Raw genomic sequence first — 23,776 nt, 5'->3', positions numbered from 1 at the left:
CCATTCCTCCATGCAGATCTCCTCTAGAGCAGTGATGTTTTTGGCTTTTCGCTTGGCAACACGGACTTTCAACTCCCTCCAAAGGTTTTCTATAGGGTTGAGATCTGGAGACTGGCTAGGCTACTCCAGGACCTTGAAATGCTTCTTACGAAGCCACTCCTTCGTAGCCCTGGTGGTGTGCTTTGGATCATTGTCATGTTGAAAGACCCAGCCACGTTTCATCTTCAATGCCCTTGCTGATGGAAGGAGGTTTGCACTCAAAATCTCATGATACATGGCCCCATTCATTCTTTCATGTACCCGGATCAGTCGTCCTGGCCCCTTTGCAGAGAAACAGCCCCAAAGCATGATGTTTCCACCACCATGCTTTACAGTAGGTATGGTGTTTGATGGATGCAACTCAGTATTCTTTTTCCTCCAAACACGACAAGTTGGTTTCTACCAAACAGTTCCAGTTTGGTTTCATCAGACCATAGGACATTCTCCCAAAACTCCTCTGGATCATCCAAATGCTCTCTAGCAAACTTCAGACGGGCCCGGACATGTACAGGCTTAAGCAGTGGGACACGTCTGGCATTGCAGGGTCTGAGTCCATGGTGGCGTAGTGTGTTACTTATGGTAGGCCTTGTTACATTGGTCCCAGCTCTCTGCAGTTCATTCACTAGGTCCCCCCGCGTGGTTCTGGGATTTTTGCTCACCGTTCTTGTGATCATTCTGACCCCACGGGGTGGGATTTTGCGTGGAGCACCAGATCGAGGGAGATTATCAGTGGTCTTGTATGTCTTCCATTTTCTAATTATTGCTCCCACAGTTGATTTCTTCACTCCAAGCTGGTTGGCTATTGCAGATTCAGTCTTCTCAGCCTGGTGCAGGGCTACAATTTTGTTTCTGGTGTCCTTTGACAGCTCTTTGGTCTTCACCATAGTGGAGTTTGGAGTCAGACTGTTTGAGGGTGTGCACAGGTGTCTTTTTATACTGATAACAAGTTTAAACAGGTGCCATTACTACAGGTAATGAGTGGAGGAAAGAGGAGACTCTTAAAGAAGAAGTTACAGGTCTGTGAGAGACAGAAATCTTGATTGCTTGTTTCTGACCAAATACTTATTTTCCACCATAATATGCAAATAAAATGAAAAAAAAACAGACAATGTGATTTTCTGGATTTTTTTTTCTCAGTTTGTCTCCCATAGTTGAGATCTACCTATGATGTAAATTACAGACGCCTCTCATCTTTTTAAGTGGTGGAACTTGCACTATTGCTGACTGACTAAATACTTTTTTGCCCCACTGTATATGGAGCATCTACTTGGGCCACTATTAACCCTTGCGCAGCATATGGGGGGTGTTTATATAGGGAGCATCTACTTGGGCCACTATTAACCCTTGTGCAGCATATGGGGGTTATTTATGTATGGAGCTTCTACTTGGGCCACCATGAACCCTTGTGCAGCATGTGGGGGGTATTTATGTATGGAGCTTCTACTTGGGCCACCATTAACCCTTGTGCAGCATATGGGGGTACTTATGTATGGAGCATCTACTTGGGACAACATTAACCCTTGTGCAGCAATATATGGGGGTATTTATCCTTGGAGCATCTTGTTGGGCCACCATTAACCCTTTTGCAGCATTTTATGGGGGTATTTATCTATGGAGCATCTTTTTGCACCACCATTAACCCTTGTGCAGCACCACCCTCGGCTTATACACGAGTCAATAAGTTTTCCCAGTTTTTTGTTGCAAACTTAGGGGGGTCGGCTTATACACGAGTATACACGGTAAATACATTTTTTTATTTTATTTTTTTTCCCTAACTAAGGGGGTGATAAAGGGGGGTTTGATTTACTATTTATAGCGGGTTTTTATGTTTGGCAGCTGTCATATGCTAAAAGACGCTTTTTATTGTAAAAATAATTTTTGCATCACCACATTTTGAGAGCTATAATTTTTCCATATTTTGACCCACCGAGTCATGTGTGGTCTTATTTTTTGCGGGACGAGTTGATGTTTTCGGGCACGTGACATTTTTTGATTGCTTTTTATTCAGATTTTTGGGATGCAGAATGAACAAAAAAACAACATTTCATGAATATCTTTTTGGGGTGCGTTTACACTATTCCGCATGTGGTAAAATTGATAAAGTTTTTTTATTCTTTGGGTCAGTACGATTACAGCGATACCTCATTTATGTCTTTTTTTATGTTTTGGCACTTTTATGCAATGAAAACAATTTTATATAAAACATAATTATTTTTGCATCGCTTTATTCTGCGAGCTATAACTTTTTAATTTTTTGCTGATGATGCTGTATGGTGGCTCGTTTTATGCGGGACAAGATGACGTTTTCAGCGATACCATGGTTATTTATTTCTGTCTTTTTGATCGCATGTTATTTCACTTTTTGTTCGGCGGTATGATGATAAAGCATTGTTTTTTGCTTTGTTAATTATAATAATTATTTTATCTCTATAGCGCCAACATATTCCGTAGCACTTTACATTTTAGAGGGGACTTCTACAGACAATAGACATTACAGCATAGCATAGCAATAAACACATAGATCAAAACAGATACCAATAGGAATGAGGGCCCTGCTCGCAAGCTTACAATCTATAAGCTCTGTTTTTTATTTTTATTTTTTAAGGAGTTCACTAAAAAGGTTAACTAGTGGAACAGTTTTATAGGGCTGGTCGTTACGGATGCGGCGATACTAAATATGTGCACTTTAATTGTTTTTTTTTAGTTCCAAAAAATGAATTTATTAGGGAATATTTTTTTTTTATATATTTAGTGATTTTTTTTTATAAATTATTTTTACACTTATATATTTTTTCACTTTATTTTATTTTCCGGGGGGGGGACATTACTGTAATGTGTCAGATCACTGATCTGACAGTTTGCACAGCACTCTGTCAGATCAGCGATCTGACAGGCGCTGCACAGGCTTCCTCCATGCCTGTTCTGTGCAGGCACTGAGGAAGCCGCCTCTCTGCAGGCCCCCGAAGGCCCCCATGGCCATTTTGGATCTGGGGGCCTGCAGGGAAGGAGACCCTAAGAGGAGCTCAGCACATCGCTGTTATAATAATTGTAATAAAGTTCTTTTACGTGCGTGTATATATATATATATATCTATATACATATTCGTGTGAGTAGATATATATACACAGTATATACACATGATTGCATAAGCCATTTAATTTGCCTAGACTTTGAAACTCTTTTTAGCTTACATATATATGGGCGTTACCTTTGGATGTTACTTTTTGTGAACGTTAGCTGGTTTTCCTTGTCTTGCATGACTACTCTGGTAGCGCAGATAAGGATAGCTAACAGCTAAGCAAATTGTATGTGCCATTTCTGCAAACGCAATATGTTACAACACCCTTTTGGCTCTGCTATTTAAACTCTTAAGAATATGTATTGAGTTAGACAGAGGACGGCCCACACCTGGTGTGGCGGTCATTCTCTCTCCATGCCGGCATGTCCAATAAAGAAGCATCTTACTTATTCAGGTCTGGACGATTTCTAATTGGAACATAAAAAATCCCTGACATTTTGGTGCGTTGGCTGGGAATCCAACACCTTTCCCTCATCAGTGAGTACTGTAAACTGTGCACGGGGGAGTCTGGGACTCCTTAAGTAAGTCCTCTACCTTGACATTAGGCGTCACCAGGGGCATTATCAGTTATCCCGGTCTGAGGGAAAGTGACGGATTTCGTATAGTTTAAGGATCTCTGGGAATCGTCTGTATCTGAATACAGGTAAGAACATATAATAACTTTCATTATATTCGGTAACCTTGTTAATCCAGTATGAATGTTATTCTTGGAATTGAATGGGAACTGTGATTGTGGACTTTTCCAATTGGGGTTTGTGAGAGGCTCCTGTAAGTTGGAAGTTTACACGCAATTGGAGTTTGTGAGAAACTCCTGTAAGTTGCTAAGCTCCATAGTGTATGGGGTTTGTTGTTCTTGTAAGATATTCCGTAGAATAATAATCTTTGTTTTTTAATTTTTAATTTAATTTTATTTTATGACTGTTATTCTTGAAATTGAATGGGGACTGTGATGGTAGACTTTTCCAATTGGAGTTTGTGATTGGCTCCTGTAAGTTGGTAGTTTACATGAAATTGGAGTTATAAGAACTCCTGTAAGTTGCGAAGCTCCATAGTGATTGGGGTTTGTTTGTTCTTTAAAGATATTCCTCTGAATAACAATAATCTTTATTTTTTTATTTTTATTTAATGAATGGGTACAAAGCCAGTGTGAGAAGGCTACTGTTGAATAAAAAACTCTGAGTGCACGTTAAATTGATCTAGATGGGAGAATCGAGGGAGATTCTCGTCGGATTAAGGAATCCACTGGATTAACCTAAAATAGAACCCAGTATAAGATTAATTTTTGCCGGTATTCTGTCTTGTCTTCTGTACTGTGTTGAATGTTGTTTTCTGTTAAGTGTGCTGTAGAGTTGAGCGACTTTTGTTTTTTTATGGTCGAGTTTCGTTTCGTGAAACCCGACTTTTCCAAAAGTCGGGTCGAGCAAGAGCGGACGATTATAGGGAAAAGTCGGGGTCGTCCCGAAACACGAAACCCAATGTAAGTCAATGGGGAATAAAAGTCGGCAGTGAGAGGAGGACAGGAAACACACCTACAGTGCTCATTTGAATGCCAAATGCACCAATTCTTCTTACTTAAGCTGGTCAACCTTAATTAACTTCATAATACAAGTTACGCACTGAAAAATGGGGGTTATTTGGCTAAAGTTGTGGGGGGGTAGGGCTGGCTCCAGGTTTTCATGTGCCCTGGGCGAAAGAGCGCCCCTTTAACACATAATACCACAACTCATCATGCTCCGATACGGCAGAGAAATAGCGGTATAGTACAATGAAAAATACTTCACTTTTTACATCTCATGACGAGGTCCATCTATTTCTCCATACAGAATCATTGGTCCCATATAATGTTTGAAACAGTATATGATGAGCTCCACATAATGCTACAGTATATGTTGGTCCCCATGGATGAAGCTCCACTGTCTTATGGGCCCAAATAATGCTCCAAACATAATGGGCCCCATTTCTAATGCTCTAGTGTATAATGGGCCCTGTAAATGCTGCTCCAGTGTCTGATGTCCACCTTTGGAATGTTCCAGTGTATGGTGGGCCCCATCTATCATTCTCCAGAGTATAGTGCTCCCCAAAAATTGCTGTCCCAACATTGAAAACAGTGAAATAAGTCTCCTCGCTAGGGAATCCCTGTACTAGTCTGGACTCCTCGTCGTCCCCATCTTCCATCTCACTGCACAGTATTTCAACCTTACAAGTGCTGTGATCCTGAGCAAGCAGGGGGGGCCCACTCGTTGGCGACGGCACTGGCACAGGGCCCCTGATAGTACGGTGGTGTGTCTGATGGCGGGTGGGCCGAACCTGCACTTTCATCTGCAGCTTCCTCTTTGTCACCGTTTAAGATGGAACTGTATATGGGAAGGGTAACCTGAGTTTCATCAGGGTCAGATTCAGGCCGTGTAGCGTGCGAGGGGAATGTAGTGGTCTGGGTCAATGTACCTGCAGATTCATCGAGCAGTGGCTGGGCATCAGTGCACTTGTGTCGCCCCCAGGAGTACGGTCGCCACAGTGGCATTACCTTCCTCCTAGGGAGTGTGATGTCATGCTTGGGAGCAACGAAGGATCTCTCTAGCAGGTTAACTGATTGGGCGGCGTTATTCCCACGAGTCATGACCCTCCAAGCAGCGTTCATGAAGGCAAAGTGTTTGTTTTACGTGGGCAGTATGGTTGCAAAGCTGAACCTTAAAGGAATGTCCAGAAGGGCACCACCAGGAGTGGAGCCTATGGCGTAATTTGACTCAAGACGGGCAACCTCAACCATGCCAGCTACAGAACAGATGCACACATTGCAAGCTTAATTCCGTTAACGAACGAGACTCCGTCATGCCCCGCGGTCCGAGTCCGGCTTACTAGAGGGACAAGTGAGGCTCTGGCACATGAGATTGGCCAATAACTGGTGTGTCATGCCCTTACATGTCCTTGGCTGCATGTGCGCTACACTGAAAAGGCCAGCGTTTGTCGCTTACAGGTGCAGATAACCCGCTGAACAACGTCAGTGATGGGGATCACTGATTACAATTATTACTCGCGAACGATGATTTCCCAGTAAGTGCAGGTCAACCGCAGTTCCGGAATTAGGCCTAACCGTCATTCCTGAAAAAAATGAAAAACTTACGTGTGCAAACCACAGGTGCTGTAGCTTGCTTAACAGCTCGCCAGCCGTTCTCACGGCCAGTATGGGTTACACGTGATTGCACAAAGGTGAGAAAGTGTACCGTATCCCCGGATAACATGTATGGATAGCGTACACATTCAAAAGATATGTCTATACATCAGGAGGCAGGCTCAGACGGTGTAAGGCCCAGTATGGCTTGCAAGTGATTGCACAAAGGTGAGAAAGGGTACCGTATCCCCGGATAACATGTATGGATAGCGTACACATTCAAAAGATATGTCTATACATCAGGAGGCAGGCTCAGACGGTGTAAGGCCCAGTATGGCTTGCAAGTGATTGCACAAAGGTGAGAAAGGGTACCGTATCCCCGGATAACATGTATGGATAGCGTACACATTCAAAAGATATGTCTATACATCAGGAGGCAGGCTCAGACGGTGTAAGGCCCAGTATGGCTTGCAAGTGATTGCACAAAGGTGAGAAAGGGTACCGTATCCCCGGATAGCATGTATGGATAGCGTACACATTCAAAAGATATGTCTATACATCAGGAGGCAGGCTCAGACGGTGTAAGGCCCAGTATGGCTTGCAAGTGATTGCACAAAGGTGAGAAAGGGTACCGTATCCCCGGATAACATGTATGGATAGCGTACACATTCAAAAGATATGTCTATACATCAGGAGGCAGGCTCAGATGGTGTCAGGCACAGTATGGATTTGACGGCCCAGACTACACAGCGGAGGAGCAGGGAGAGGTAAAGATTGCAAATGCTGGGGCCCTGCCCAAGCAAGGGGGGTCCACTCGTGGGCGTCGGTACTGGCACTGGGCCCCTCATAGTACGGCGGTGTGTCTGACGGCGGGTGTGCACCACCACCGTCAGAGACACTTGATTGCACTATGAGGGACCCTGTGCCAGTGCCCGCGCTCAACAGTCGGCCTACCCACCTGTCCAGGGCAACGGCACTCGCACGGTGTCATGCGCTAGGTGGTGACCCCGGCCATGGGGGGGGAGGCAGCACAGTTAGGGAGTTTTAGAAAGTGGCATATGTTGATGTTGGACATTCAGCTGATGCAAAAGGCGAAATAGGTCAAGTCCCAGGAAGAGGTGGACCAAAGCAAGCCATTTTTCTGTCACCCTATGTGTCATCAGGGGAAGGTGGGACAAAATCCTTGGAAACCCATGCATGGTTCATTTTAATGAAGGTTAGATCATCCACATTTTGGGTTGACAGACGGGTCCTTTTTTCTGTCAGGATTGATCCAGCTGCACTGAAGACTCTTTCCGATAGCACACTTGCAGCTGGGCAAGCGAGCTCCTGTAAGGCATATTGTGCCAATTCAGGCCAGGTGTCCAGTTTAGCAGCCCATTAGTCAAAGGGGAATGACCTGTGTGGGAGAACATCGATATGGGAGGAAAAGTAGTTTGTAACCATAGTTGACAACTGCTGTCTCCTGTCACGTTCCATCGATGCTGTATTACCAGTTGTGTGAGCGGTACTTGAAAAATCAGTCCACAACATTGTCATGAAACCCCTGTCTCCAACGCCACTTCTGCTGTGTGCACCATGAACACCTCTGCCAAGCTGCCCCCGGCCCGTACGGCTCGTGTGAGAACCATCACCGCTGCTGTGTGCTGGGAATGCCTCAAGCAACTGATTTACCAGAGTTGCTTGTTTATTAGCCAATATTAGGTCAAGGTTCTCCTGTGGCATGATGTTTTGTAATTTGCCTTTATAGCGTGGATCCAGGATGCTGGCCAACCAGTAGTCGTCATCGTTCATCATTTTGGCAATGCGGGGGTACCTTTTTAGGATCCGCAAGGCATAATCTGACATGTGGGCCAATGTTCCCAGTGTCAATGATGCACTGCGAGTGCTGGTTGGAGTAGCACTTTCTGGCAAATCCACATCCCTCCAGTCACGCACAAACCCTGTACCAGACCTTGCCCCGCCAACATTTTCACTTACCCCACGAGATGCATCCTCCTCTCCTAAGTAATCATCCCCAGCATCATCCTCCTCCTCCTCTTCTTCCTCCAACTCGTCCAGGAGAGGTCCCTGAGCAGACAATGGCTGAATGTCATCAAGGATTCCCTCCACCTCTTCCTCCTCGTCAACATTGGCTGCAGACGCCTGCTCCTTAAGGTGCGTCAAGGTTTGCATGAGCAGACGCATAAGTGGGATGCTCATGCTTAGGATGGCGTCGTCTGCGCTTACCAGCCGTGTGCATTCCTCAAAACACTGAAGGACTTTACAGAGGTCTTTCAGCTTCGACCACTGCACACCTGTCAACTCCATGTCTGCTCTCAAAGTGCCTGGCCGTGTATCCTCCCACAAATGCATTATGGCCTGCCTGTGCTCGCACAGCCGCTCCACCATGTGCAGGGTGGAGTTCCACCTTGTTGCAATGTCGATAATGAGGCGGTGGTTGGGAAGGTGGAGCAATCGCTGCAGCTTCTGCATACGAACGGAGTGTACAGGCGACCGGCGGATGTGCGCGCACAGTCTTCGCACCTTATGGAGCAGGGCTGTTAACTCTGGATAATTTTTGAGGAAGCACTGCACCACCAGGTTCAAGGTGTGAGCCAAGCAAGGTATGTGGCTGAGTTTTGAAAGGGCTATGGCTGCCACAAAATTACGGCCGTTATCACTAACTACCTTGCCTGCCTCAAGATGTACACTGCCCAGCCATGACTCAGTTTGTCGCTTCAAGTACTCGGCCAGCACCTCGGCGGTGTGTCTGTCGCCCAAACACATCATCTGCAACACAGCCTGCTGACGTTTTCCACTAGCTGCTCGATAGGGGGACACCTCGTGTGCAACAGTGGCAGCTGCAGATGGAGTGCTCGTACGACTGCGCTCTGTGGACGAGCTTTCGCTTCTGGATGAGGAGGAGGGTGGAACGCCTACAGCCAACTGTTTCCTATACCGTGGGCTAGGCAGAACTGTCCCACCACCGCTGTCCCCTGTGGACCCTGCATCCACCACATTAACCCAGTGCGCAGTGATGGACACGTAAGGGCCCTGGCCATGCCGACTGGACCATGCATCAGTTGTGAGGTACACCTTTCCACTCACTGACCGCTTGAGTGCACGGACAATGCGGTCTTTCACATGATGGTGGAGGGCTGGGATGGCTTTGCGAGAGAAGAAGTGGTGACTGGGTAGGTCATAGCGTGGTACTGCATAGGCCATGAGTTCGCGGAAAGCTGCGCTTTCCACCAACCGATAGGGCATCATCTCAAATGAGATTAGTTTGGCAATGTGGGCTTTCAAACCCAGTGTACGCGGATGAGAGACTGAGTACTTTCTCGACCTACTCATAGTGTCTGGGAGGGTGAGCTGGACTTGAGAGCTGCATATGGTGGAAGTAGCGGTGGACAGGGCGGACTGAGAGAGGGTTGATGATGGTGATGGAGTTGGTGTTCTTTCTGATGGCCTAGATTCAGTCTTTCGTTGATATAACAGTGGGATTCCCTGACTGCTGTGGCCTTGCAACGACACCTCAACATTTGCTGCTGTGCTAACCGGTGGGCTTACAGTGGGGGAAACAATGTAGCGTTGCTGACTACCTTCTTTGTGATCAGTTGCACATGTGGCACTTGAGGTTTGGTGTTGTGTCCACGCTTGCAAGTGCATGCTGGTTAAATGTCTATGCATGCAAGTGGTATTCAAATTTTTCAGATTTTTCCCTCGGCTAAAGGTCTTTGCGCACTTCTTACAGATAACCTTGGCCTGATCATGAGGATTTTGTTCAAAAAAGTGCCACACTGCACTCTTCCTACTTTGGCAGATATTTTGCGGCCTAGCACGCTGTGATGTTTTGACCCTCTGGACAAGCTGTCCAGCAACTCTTTTGATTTTTGGAACCTGTCTTTGGAGTGCTCCGGGCCTGCCAGATAACAGCTGTTGCGATGTTGATGTCTGCTGTGGATGCTCCTCATCTGAGCTATTGGAAGCAGCACCCTCTTCCCCCAATGGATGCCAATCTGGGTCAACAACTGGGTCATCCATCACCTCCTCTTCAATGTCATGTGCACCTTCCTCTGTGTCACCGTGTATGATGGTGGTATAGTGTGCGGGAAGGGGCACCTGAGTCTCATCAGGGTCAGAATCTGTCTCTGTACACTGCGAGGACAATGTAGTGCTCTGAGTGAATGTACCAGCAGAATCATCTATCAGCGGCTGTGCATCAGTGCACTCCATGTCAGATTCATCTTGGCCTGGGTAATTCACCATTTCACTTGATAATCCAGGCATGGTATGTGAAAACAGCTCCATGGAGTAATCAGTAGTATGGCCTGCGTCATCCTTCAATCTTGGTTGTGGTGAAGGACACAAGGAAAGGTGTGGTTCATGAACATGAGCCTCCAATGACGACTCAGTGCTTTTACTTTTTACTTCAGAAGAGGAGGCGATAGAGCTGGAGGCTGAGTCAGCAATGTAAGACAAAACTTTTTCCTGATGCTCTGGCTTTAAAAGCGGTTTGCCAACTCCTAGAAAACTAAACCTTCGAAGCCTTATGGAGCCAGACGATGACGCAGGCTCAACACCTCCTGCATTCGGTCCTATTTTGCTTTTGCCACTACCATCAGATCCACCACCAACACCATCATTACCAGCTGCCAACCCCCGCCCAATTCCACGGCCTCTTCCACCAGCCTTCCTCATTTTTGGTAGAAATGTAGACAAAATCCTACAAACTATATAGTAATGTAAAACAAGGTACAAGGTGTCTATAGGACAGGGGAGATTTAGATTTTCTGCAGACACTTGTGGACACTGGACACTTGGATTGTTTGAGGCCCACTGAATATCACAGCGCTATGTCACAAGCTCGATGGCACAGGTGTAAAAAAAGTGACTTCAGGATAAGGGAGATTTTGAATTTCTGGGAGATTTCGAATTTCTGCAGACACTTGTGGACACTGGACACTTGGATTGTGTGAGACCCACTGAATATCACAGTGCTATGTCACAGGCTCGATGGCACAGGTGTGAAAAAAGTGACTACAGGATAAGGGAGATTTTGAATTTCTGCAGACACTTGTGGACACTGGACACTTGGATTGTGTGAGGCCCACTGAATATCACAGTGCTATGTCACAGGCTCGATGGCACAGGTGTGAAAAAAGTGACTACAGGATAAGGGAGATTTTGAATTTCTGGGAGATTTTGAATTTCTGCAGACACTTGTGGACACTGGACACTTGGATTGTGTGAGGCCCACTGAATATCACAGTGCTATGTCACAGGCTCGACGGCACAGGTGTGAAAAAAGTGACTACAGGATAAGGGAGATTTTGAATTTCTGCAGACACTTGTGGACACTGGACACTTGGATTGTGTGAGGCCCACTGAATATCACAGTGCTATGTCACAGGCTCGATGGCACAGGTGTGAAAAAAGTGACTACAGGATAAGGGAGATTTTGAATTTCTGCAGACACTTGTGGACACTGGACACTTGGATTGTGTGAGGCCCACTGAATATCACAGCGCTATGTCACAGGCTCGATGGCACAGGTGTGAAAAAATTGACTACAGGATAAGGGAGATTTTAAATTTCTGCAGACACTTGTGGACACTGGACACTTGGATTGTGTGAGGCCCACTGAATATCACAGCGCTATGTCACAGGCTCGATGGCACAGGTGTGAAAAAAGTGACTACAGGATAAGGGAGATTTTGAATTTCTGCAGACACTTGTGGACACTGGACACTTTTGGATTGTGTGAGGCCCAATGAATATCAGAGCGCTATGTCACAGGCTCGATGCAGCAGGTGTGAAAAAAGTGACTACAGGATAAGGGAGATTTTGAATTTCTGCAGACTCTGGACACTTTTGGATTGTGTGAGGCCCAATGAATATCAGAGCGCTATGTCACAGGCTCGATGCAGCAGGTGTGAAAAAAGTGACTACAGGATAAGGGAGATTTTGAATTTCTGCAGACACTTGTGGACACTGGACACTTTTGGATTGTGTGAGGCCCACTGAATATCAGAGCGCTATGTCACAGGCTCGATGGCACAGGTGTGAAAAAAGTGAATTGTAGAATTGGGCAGAATAGGAATCTCCCTAGAGTGTAGGTCTGTAAGAACGGAACAAGTCCTCCACTTATCCTTCCACAGTGACACACAGCTTCACTGTGGCTGTGATAACAGCCGTTACACGGTACTGTGTGAGAAGCGTACACCGCTGTATGGTGTGAATAAATGCACGCTCAGTACCTTAGCAGGACAAAAAAAAAATTGGGATTGCTTTTAAAAAAGCAGTTTGCAGAGCAGTGGGGAAACAGCAATGCAGCTGTCAGGAAGCCTTAGAAGGCAGCCTAACAACCAACACCGCTGATCCACCACAATATAGCCTCCCCTTGCACTGCACACACAGTGACTGGTGTGTTGCACAGGCAAAATCGCTAGCAGCAGAAGCAGTTTTTTTGTCTTCTTCCCTGCCTAACGCTCTCCCTACAGAATCAGCAACCTCTCCCTATGCTAAGATCGGCAGAAGTAAGATGGCGGTCGGCGTGCACGCCCTTTTATAACCCCTGTGACGCCCACCAAAGCAAGCCAATCACTTGCATGCCCTTCTGAAAGATGGTGGCGACCCCTGCCTATGTCATCACGGTGCCCACAGTGTCCGTGGATCCTGATTGGCTGAAAAAGAGCGCTAAACAAACTTTTGAAACGCGACTTTGGCGCGTAAGTTGCCGACCTCGTGGCCGACTTCATCCTAGGGTCGGGTTTCGTTTCACGAAACCCGACTTTGCCAAAAGTCGGCGACTTTTGAAATTGTTTGACCTGTTTCGCTCAACTCTAGTGTGCTGTTTTGTCTGTCTTTTAAAATTACATAGAACTAAAACGCCATAAATATATGTTTTATGTTACACATGAGACTCCTTGAATGTTATCTTGAGTGAATGTAAATGAGGGAGTCCAGTAGGCGTGGTCAACAGTCATGTGTGGACTGGAGACAAATCATAGGTTATTATAGTGGTATAAATCACCTAGGTACACGTCACCTGATCCCCATAGAGAATATTCTATGTTGTTTTGTTATATGTTTTTCTTTTAATAACACAGAGTGACTGAACCCTCCTCATTTCACTGAGGAGAGTCTGCGCCTGTGGTGCTCTGAATACCTGATATTAAGAACGGGAACATCTCTGTATATAAAGAGGCGGTGTTATTGGACTTTATCTCAGCACTTCAGGAATAGGAGTACGAGGGAACTTTAATAATCTCTTGTCTTATATGTCTCTGTGTACGTGTGTATGTCCAGTCCCTAACTGTGCAAGCTGTTGTACGTTGTCAAAAGTCCTTGTGAGTATATGTATCAGTAATATCAGTGACCATAGCCCATGGGGACTTTCATGTTTGTTACACTGTGTTGTCACACTCGTCCTTACAGGCCTTCATTGGACAGAGGTGGCAAGATATAGAGATATAAGCTGGTAAATATCTAGGACATAGTGTAATCAGTGAGGATTATTTAGATCCTGGATATTAGTAGCAGTAATTGTATTGTTGCTGTTGGTTTTTTATCTTCTTGTTGACATATGAATTTCACTGATATTTGTCAAACTTCTTATAAGTGGGTAGAAATCCATTGTGCTCCAGGGTTTATATTGCGTATAGTCCTCATCTTGTTTGTCTTTTTGTGTTTAAGAATTTTCGTAACATCCTTACAGGACATAGGCCCACAGATATATAGATCTTGTCCTCATTGTAAGGCAGGATTGTTATTGATCATTTCATCTGAAGGACTGGAAAGTTATTAAGATTGTACCAAGAAGATACCTTCCCTGGAAGTATCCCTGGAATGAAGCTGGATATGGTCCTTTTTCATCAGGTACCCAGAGAGAACAGTCTTCAGATCAGATGTGCAATGTGTCCTTATTGGTAACTTATAGGCCTAACTCTTATATATTATAACGAATAGAGAGTAAAATTCCTATATCGCTGTCAATGTCTTTTTAGTCTTGACAAACAAGGAGTAGGCACCACCCAGAGCACACAGTCCTGAGGTAGGAGATAAGCTGTTAACATGAGGATTGTTGTGGAATGTGTTTGTGGTTTTGAGATAAGAAGGGGCGACTAGAAGAGCTGAGTCTGTCTTTTGACAGCTGGGTTGTATTTTATGATAAACTTAGTTTCATAAAATGTGAAAATTTGGTACAAGAAAGGTGTAATGAGAGGAAATATTTAATTTGGCTAAAGTAGAAATACATTTATAAAACACTGTATTTCCAGAAGTAACTCTCCTTGTGGGAAGCCATGAGGTCACTTTTCTTGATGATTCAGGAGCCACTAGAACCTTAGTACATCCAGAAGAGATACCGACTATTGGACTGTCTGCATAGTGGTAAAAAGATCAAGTGGTAAGACACATAGAACCATTGTCTACGCCTGTGGAGACACCGGGCCCTCAGCACAGGTAAAAGTACAATTACACAAATTATATTATCAACTGTGTGGGAGGGATATGATGCAAGCCCTGAGCCTGGAAATAATCCCTACTGCTGCAGGACTATAGGTGAAATCAATGGCTGAGACAATGGTGCTCCAGGGGTATGGAGAATCTGGATACTATTACAGTCTAGATCTAATAACTGCAGGACCATCCTTTATTACTGAGTCCTTCATCAAGGAAGCAATAGATAAAGGTATACAAATGTAGATTTTTACACACCTGAAGGACTACACTGCACCATGTACTACAGGTATTTTAGGGGTCCTGATGTAAAATATGGGAATTCCCATGCTCTAGATTGTTCTTTGCACACCATATACTGGAATTATAAAGGGAACTGTGCCGTCAGTTGTAAACTGTCAGAACAAATTAAATTGTTGTTTTTGCTTTTTAGAGGCACCGTGCCACGTTTCCCTCTCCAGATGTAAAGTAGATCATGGAAATTCCTTGGTGATTTTGTTGAAGAGTGTTAGGAAAGTAACAATGGGAGGATTTGGGTGATGGCTCATTTTACAATGCCAGACTGCAGGCATAATCACAAGTACTAAAGTGGAACACCATTTCTAAACCCAGTGTCCACCTGCAGCGAGGCAGGGGAACGAGTGAGAAATGCTGATTCTTTCCTAGAATTAGAGGAAGAATTGACCACATACCCAGAATCTTTGTGGTCCACATGACCTGCAGATGTGGGATTGATAATAGGGGTGATTATACCCTGTCCAGCTCACCTTGTAACACAGCCTTTTTTACAGTAGGGAGGGCGCCCCCATCTGTAAACGAGGCTGTGATAACAAGAGCCCCCACAGTGCCAGACCCCCATACTCTGCTGAATGACTGGAGGCCGGAATATAATGTCATAACAGTGATATCAGTAATGTCTTCTTCAGCATCCTGGTACTTCCAGATAGCCAGGTTTGGTTTGTATTCACATATAAGGGGAGCAGGTATACAGTCACCAGAATCCCACAAGGGTACTGTGAACTACCTACTATTGTTTACCAGGTAAAATCGGCTAACCTAGCTCAATGTGAGTCACCAGAAGGTAGCCAGATGCTCTTATATGTGGATGACATGCTATTGGTATTTAAAATAAAAAAAAAAAAATTGGTGACCAAAGGGGTTATTTTTAAAGATGACCTATATGTATAAACTGCCTAGTAACCTCCTAAGATATGTCACAGTATTGAGCCATGGCATAAGCTATGTCTCAACAGGAGGGATGGTAGAGATCATATCTTACGTATTTATGATGTATGGCTTTACTATTAAAATTTTTTTGTTTAATCTGCATCACTTGTGCAAAAATAATTCCTAAGGGAATCTGAGACCAAAGAGAGGACAATGTCCTCACCCTGAATACTTATTCCAACACATCACATTTGTATGGATTTTATTGAATAAGTGTGAGGGAAAAAGTCCGACCTTGTTATTATGGATGCTTTCAGCAGGTGGATTGAAGCTTTCCACCCTGATGCATTAATGGTACCGAAGGCCCTTCTAAAGGAAATCATACCCAGATTTGGGGTTCCAGAAAATATATAGTAAACTAAGTAATGTTATTATTACCTAAAACATTGTCAATTGAGTTGGGAAACCACTGTGCCTGTCATCCTCAGTCAGCCAGACTGGTTGAGAGACACAGTGGGATCTTGAAAAATAGGTTGACAAAGACCATGCAGGAAGCAGGAAAAATTGGTTGTACTGTCTCCTATTGGTTGTACTAAATATGTATGTCATACGGACATCGGTAGCGCTGACAGCCTTTGAAGTCATATACGGGATACCTTTTCTGTTACCTCAGCTAAAACCCTTTAGAAGGATAGATGAGGAAGTTGATTGTACATTAGCAGAATATATGGCTAAGATATTAACTCACAAAGAAGTTTCTACTCGTAGTTTTGTTCCAGGAAACCCACTAACAAAACCTGAGATCGTGAAACCTGCAGACTGGGTCCTTGTGAAGGTGATAAAGAAGAAACACCAGCACCATCCTAAGTGGGAAGGTCCTTACCAAGTCCTGTGGACTTCTCCTACTGCAGTCAAGATTGCTGAGCGCAGGTCTTGGATCCATCTCTCATACTGTAAACTTGTCAGACAGGTAGGGACAGAGTAGGATCTGACTTGCTTGTCAAAGTCCAGCTACAAAGGGAGGTTTTCCACAAGGGAAAGCTTGTCTCAAACTGGTGAAGTCTCCCATTCATCCCCCTACCCGGACAAGACGGTCAGATCTAGGATGTGTACATCAGGGTTAGTCACATGTATATTCTTCGTGACCATAGTGATGGGAGATTGGAGGGTAATAGACCCAGCAGGAGAGGAAAGTCCAGGGTGGTAGAATGGTTTCAGATTTAGGACTTTAAATCTTACTTTTGAAATCGGGCAGGAGGCCGCCATGTTAGTGGATTTCTGTCTGTTGTATAAATGATGCAGAGATAGGGAACAAGCTGTGAAACTAGCAGTGTCTGATAAGTGTATTTGTGTTATGAGCTCTAATAGCAGAGGGGACAAATGCGTGTGACTGGAGTAAAGCAGTATGGACAATTGTAGCCCGAGACTATAGGTATAAGTCTTATGGCTACATAGATTTAAAGCCTGATTCTCCATTAGGAAAACGGAGATCCCCTTACACAAATAAGAATAATTGTAATCAGCTACTGAGAACTTTTAAAAAACCCTAAGATGAGGGATCAAAGGTTATAGGAGCTGATATGTCAGGAACAGACCCAATAGGACATTTCTACATAGAAGTTCAGAATAATAGCATACATAGACCCAAGGAAGGTATGCCAGAGAGAACCATAATAGAGTCCATAGGGTTCATAGTTAGATTGTCTAACCTAACCTATGAAGATAAACTAGCTCTAGGGAGAGGCTGTGAGGAGAAGAATGAATGGCTAGAATGGCTTAACTACATTGCAAAAAGCTTAAAAAAATTAAGCTGTATAGTAAAACATGTCTCCTCAGAAAGGGAAGGAAAATGTAAAATGTTATCATTTTTATATCCTCCACTTGAGAATCCGGATATCCCACCACAGGTGATTGCTAATCCTGGTAACTATACTTGTTTTAGTCTTCCAGGGCATGGGCACGACTTCGGAGAGCTCCAAGGCGACTCTTGCAGAGAATGGATCATTGTCTCCCACAGGGCCAAGTACTCAGCCTTATGGTCAGACCACACTACCCTGAGAGTGGATATATGGTGGTTATGCGGTGATAAAAGCATAAGAGTCAGACTACCACATGGTTCCCGAAGGGATTGTGCAGTGGTCCAGCTAATCTTGCCGTTCCACCTGTTGTCAACAGGGATATGGCCAAAGGTACGTAGTGGAAGAGACAGAAGAGTGAAACTGCGCAAGGGTCCTTCCATTCTAGTATCTACAGAGATGACATTGGAGTTCCCAGGGGAGTGACCAACGAGTACGAGGCTAGGAACCAGGTAGCAGCCGGGTGGGAATCCATAATTTGGTGGGTGATTATAAAAATGAATGTAGATTGGATAAACTACTTGTACTATAACCAACAGAGATTTGTTATTTATACCCGAGATGCAGTTAAAGGGGTAGCTGAGTAATTAGGACCAACTCCTCTCATGGCTTGGTAGAATAGGATGGCATTTGACAAGTTCTTAGCAGAAAAGGGAGGTGTATATAAAATGTTTGGAGGATTTTGTTGCACCCTTTATCCCTAATACAGATTCTGATTGAAGTATCTCCAAAGCTCTTGATGGACTGACTGCCCTGTCTAATGAATTATCAGAGAACTCTGGATATGACGACATATTCCTGGACTGAAGGATGGTTTGGGAAATGGTCTGGATTATTCATTTCTGCGTTGACATCTCTTACCATCGTGGCTGGAGTGCTGATTGTTTGTGAATGCTGTACTATTCTATGCATTAGAGGACTTGTTCAAAGACTGATTGACTCTGCCATAACAAAAATTATGTATCAAGGAATGGAGACCTTGGAATCCAACGAAAGAATGAAAATTTTGGGACTTAATGATAAATATACTGAACATATTATGCTCCCTCTATATTATATGAAGATCTTCTGTGAAATCTGACAAAAAGAAATCTGTCCCCAATGTGTACAGATAGATGATTTTATTACAAGATGAGGGAATGTTATAATAATTGTAATAAAGTTCTTTTATGTGTGTGTATATATATATATATATATATATATATATATCTATATGCATATGTGTGTGAGTAGATATATATACACAGTATATACACATGATTGCATAAGCCATTTAATTTGCCTAGACTTTGAAACTCTTTTTAGCTTACGTATATATGGGTGTTACCTTTGGATGTTACTTTTTGTGAACGTTAGCTGGTTTTCCTTGTCTTGCATGACTACTCTGGTAGCGCAGATAAGGATAGCTAACAGCTAAGCAAATTGTATGTGCCATTTCTGCAAACGCAATATGTTACAACACCCTTTCGGCTCTGCTATTTAAACTCTTAAGAATATGTACTGAGTTAGACAGAGGACGGCCCACACCTTGTGTGGCTGTCATTCTATCTCCATGCCGGCATGTCCAATAAAGAAGCATCTTACTTATTCAGGTCTGGACGATTTCTAATTGGAACATAAAAAATCCCTGACAATCGCGCTGCTCCGGTGGTCTCAGGGAAACACGCAGGGAGCTCCCTCCCTGCCGATGCTTCCCTAATCCCCCCGTACACTGCGATCATGTTTGATGTTTGGGGTTAACGTGCCGGGGGCGTTCCGTGATCGCCCCTGACACATAGTGCCGGGTGTCAGCTGTGATAATCAGCTGACACCCGGCCGCGATCAGTGGTGCCGCCCCGGGAGCACCGCTGATCACTTAGATGTACTATCCGATCCCCAGTCATACGGGCCCGGGTACCATGGATGGGATAGTACGTCTGATGTCAGAAAGGGGTTAATATCCAATTCAAAAATGGTATCTACATAATATTGAGAGATTATTAAAAAAACAGCAGCAGAATGTGTTAGGTCTGTGCAGCTTAGAAATTAGAAATAGTTTGTAATATTGTGGGCCTTTTAATATTCAGTCTAATAGAAAATGGTTTTGTAGATTATATGGTATAATAGGTTGTTATTACTGGATGTCAAGCATAATTGTGCACTGCACTGTATGTGCAAATGTTAATGTGTTCTAATTGTTTCACCTCCTTTTGCATTTATAAGTATATACTGTTCAATTAAACCTTTATACATTATTCCCTCAAAGATATAATTATATTAACAGGTTTACTGTTTATGAGCAAAAATGTGGTCCTGACATTATATGATTAACATAATTGCTTCTTTGTATGTGTTGCAGTTTGCTCCTAGTGGATATCTTGTGCAAATTTTGTTTTAACACTTTTAACACCAGTTTCAACACGTCCACACTTGTTCTGTAAGGGCAAGTCTTAACTCGACATAACAGAGAACACATATCAGGTGCAAAAAATGCAAAACTACTGAGGAAGGATTTACAGTAAATGAATTACTAGAGTTTGAACCTGTGTACATCTGATGGCAGGTTTCCTGGCTATGGCTAAAGACAATTGGTGTGTTGTTTGTTTTCGACACATGGATATACCCCAATGACACCACAATAATTACAGTTATTTCCCAGTATTCCCTTTGCTGTTAGCTCACTAATAATAATAATAATAATAATAATACTTTTTAACTCTATAGCGTCAACTTATTCAGTATCACTTTACATTTTAGAGGGGACTTGTACAGACATTACAGAGAGACACATAACTCAAAAGATACCAAAAGGAGTGAGAGCCCTGCATGCAAGCTACAATCTATGAGGGAAATAGGGGAGACACAAAATGTAAATTGTAAAAAGTGCTTGTATTTTATGATCCAGCCATCAATATAATAAATAGGGTATTGAAATAACGCTAAATTCTAACAAATCACCAGCCTCTATCTGTACAGTACAGACACAGAGGACTATTTAGTGCATGGAGGGTGTTTAAACAGATGAAACGAGGGACTGGTTTATGAGGAAGATATTTTTATGAGCAAAACTGGAATAATTAGATAAGTAAGGTGAGGTGATAAGCCAGTCTAAAGAAATGTGATTTTAGGGAATGCTTAAAACTGTGGCTACGGGGGAATTAATGGATTTGCCTGGGGTACATTCTAGACAATTGGCACAGCACGAGAGAAGTCTTGGAGATGGGAATGTTAGGTTAGGATTATTGAAAATGTTAATCTTAGGTCATTAGCAGAACTGAGGGCATGGGTAAGATTGTAGACAGAGATGAGGGAGAAGATTATGGTGGTGTAGAAGTGTGGAGAGCTTTGTGGGTGATAATATAATATATAAAGTGAAAAAATAAGTGTTTTTTTCTGTTTTAAACATAATCTTAACATTTTAAAAAAATGCACACTAATCTTGAGTAACTTTTCAATGAGTAATTTCCTTTCCTTGACTTCTACCCTTTCCTTCACTTCTACCCACCTTGAGTAAAATATCTGTTACTGCATATTCTCAATCAGAACAGCATTCACATATCTACTGGGGTCTGAACCTAAAGGCACCCATACTCATTAGACTACTGTCCAGCCGAACCTGCCGATATTGACAGGTTTGGAAGATGGTTAAATGTGTATGGAGGCGCCGGTCTCCTGATAGTCAAGAGAGAGGTCTATTGGGCCTGTCCCATTCTGGACTGCCAATCTCATTGTTAGCCCTGATATGAGCATACATGTCAGTCAGCATTTTTCTCATGAAGAACACAGGAGCAAATGAGTGTCCTGTGTATGGGAGAGTCAACAGTGATTGCTGCCAGCGAAATGGTTTTCTAAAATATGTTTGGCCAGCAGCCATTTAATTTGTATGGCCAACTTCAATCTACAAATGTTCATGTAGTCCTTAAAACAGCACTGGCCCTGTCACATGAGCTGTCCGAGGCCATTAAATAACCCATGATCAGTTATATACAAGCTAATTGACAGTTGTTTAATGTTAAAAAAAATCATTGTACCTGATGAACAAGTGTTTTGTTCATTTATTGGATGTTTCACAGCCTGAATAAAAATGATGCTAAAAAAATGCAATATCATGCTGCTCAATTTAATTAGTTGATTTCAATAGCAATCCACAGTAATCTATATGTATAAACTACATGCTTTAAACCCTTAGGCTGGGTTCACATTATGTTATAGCAGTCCATTAGATGGACTGCGTTACACCGCGGTATAGCACGGTGTAACGCAGTCCCTTAACGCTGCCATTCAGCCCCATTGTCGGGCGCATCGCATGCCGTAAAGTGGCACGCGTTCGCAATGTGCCGTCATTCAGTGACGGAGCCTCGGACGCGGGCTGCAGCGTCTGAGGCTCCGTCACCGGTAGCACAGATGGAGCATCTGCTCTAGCGGTATAGCATAATGCATATCGCGTTATGCTATAGCGTTAACGCAGCCCGTCAACGCTATGCGTTGAACAGGCTGTGTTAACGCAATGTGAACCTAGCCTTAATGAAGGAGATAATTTTGTCCTTAATGACCAGGCCAAATTTTTTAAATCTGACCACTGTCACTTTATGTGGTAATAACTCTGGGACACTTCAACAGATCCCAGAGATTCTGAGATTGCTTTTTCGTGATATGTACTTCATGAAAGTGGTAAATTTTGGTCAATATGGTTTGTGCATAGTTATTAAAATATTGAAAGTTTGACAAAAAAATTTAAAATGCCGCAATTTTCAAACTTTAAATTTTTATGTCCTTAAGGCATATTATTAGAGATAAGTGAGCACTAAAATACAAATTTAAAAACAAATTTTAAAAAATTGCAATTTAAGTAAACCAAAATTGATTTTTTATTAAATAAAATAGGAAAATTTCAGTTTAATTTATGAACGATGCAAGAACTGTCAAAAATTAAGGACTCAGAGGGACTCAGATACACTAAATGCCCCTTTACATACGACCCGGTCAGGATCGCTGGTGCATCTCTAAATGGTTGCTAGTGAGCTGCCACACAGGCAGATCTCACAGCGATGTAGCGACGCAGCAGCGGTCATTACTTACCTTTCAGACGAGGCGGTCATAGGTAAGTATCACACATAGCGATATCGCTAGCAATATCGCTGCTGCGTCACAAAATCGCTTTAGCAATATCGCTATGTGTGTCCCTTAAGTATTAGACATAAAGAAGGGCCCCATAGACATTCTGTCCAAATTGTCATGTATTGGTACTCCTGGACTCATAAAGGCTATACACTAAGTGCAAATCCTGCCAAACATTACAAGCAGGATTATCCATACACCCTTGAAGGCTCCAGCTGTATTGCCTCATTCAAATAATGTGAAAAAAGTATAGTTGTGGTACTTATACACTCATAAAGGCTTTCCACAAAGTACAATGACAGGAAAAAATATAAGTAGAGTCATCCATAGACCCTAAATGGAAAAACTGGTGGGCCTCATTCAAATATAGAACATTAAAAGCACTTTATGTGCTGCTGTCATTTGGTGGTGAGCAAAAGTCTGGTCTAAAGGGGACTTTACACATAGCGATATCGCTAGCGATATCGCTAAAGTGTCACCGATTTTGTGACCCAGCAGCGATAGCGCTAGCGATATTGCTACATGTGACACTCACCTCCTACCTGCGCGAGATCGTCCTGGTCCATTTCTTGTCGTCGGCTTCCTGCTGGCGCCGACGAGCGAGCCATGGACGCGGGCGGAAGACGGTCATCATCTCCGCGTCTGACAGGTGAGTATCGACCGTCGACCGCTGCTGCATCGCTTGTGAGATCTGCCTGTTTGGCAGCTCACTAGAGACCATTTAGCGATGCACCAGCGATCCTGACCGGGTCATATCGTGGTCGGGATCACTGGTGCATCGCTAAATGTAACAGGGCCTTTAGCCAGGCTTTGTTCACTGTTATCAGAGTGAGCTTATCAACACTTTCTGTTGACAGGCAAAAGTGTCTGTCTGTTATGACTCCACTGTAGCACTAAAACTCAGTTCAGACAAGACAGTAGCGGCAGATTAGTTCAGCACCTCCAAAACAGAGGGACAGCTCAAGCCAGGTGTCCAGCTTTGAA

The sequence above is a fragment of the Dendrobates tinctorius genome, unplaced genomic scaffold, assembly GCF_039654945.1.
Source record: "Dendrobates tinctorius isolate UK_male_01 unplaced genomic scaffold, ASM3965494v1 ptg000125l, whole genome shotgun sequence".
Lineage (NCBI taxonomy): Eukaryota > Metazoa > Chordata > Amphibia > Anura > Dendrobatidae > Dendrobates > Dendrobates tinctorius.
The sequence above is the reverse complement of the archived record's forward strand: the minus strand, read 5'-3'. Positions refer to the sequence as shown.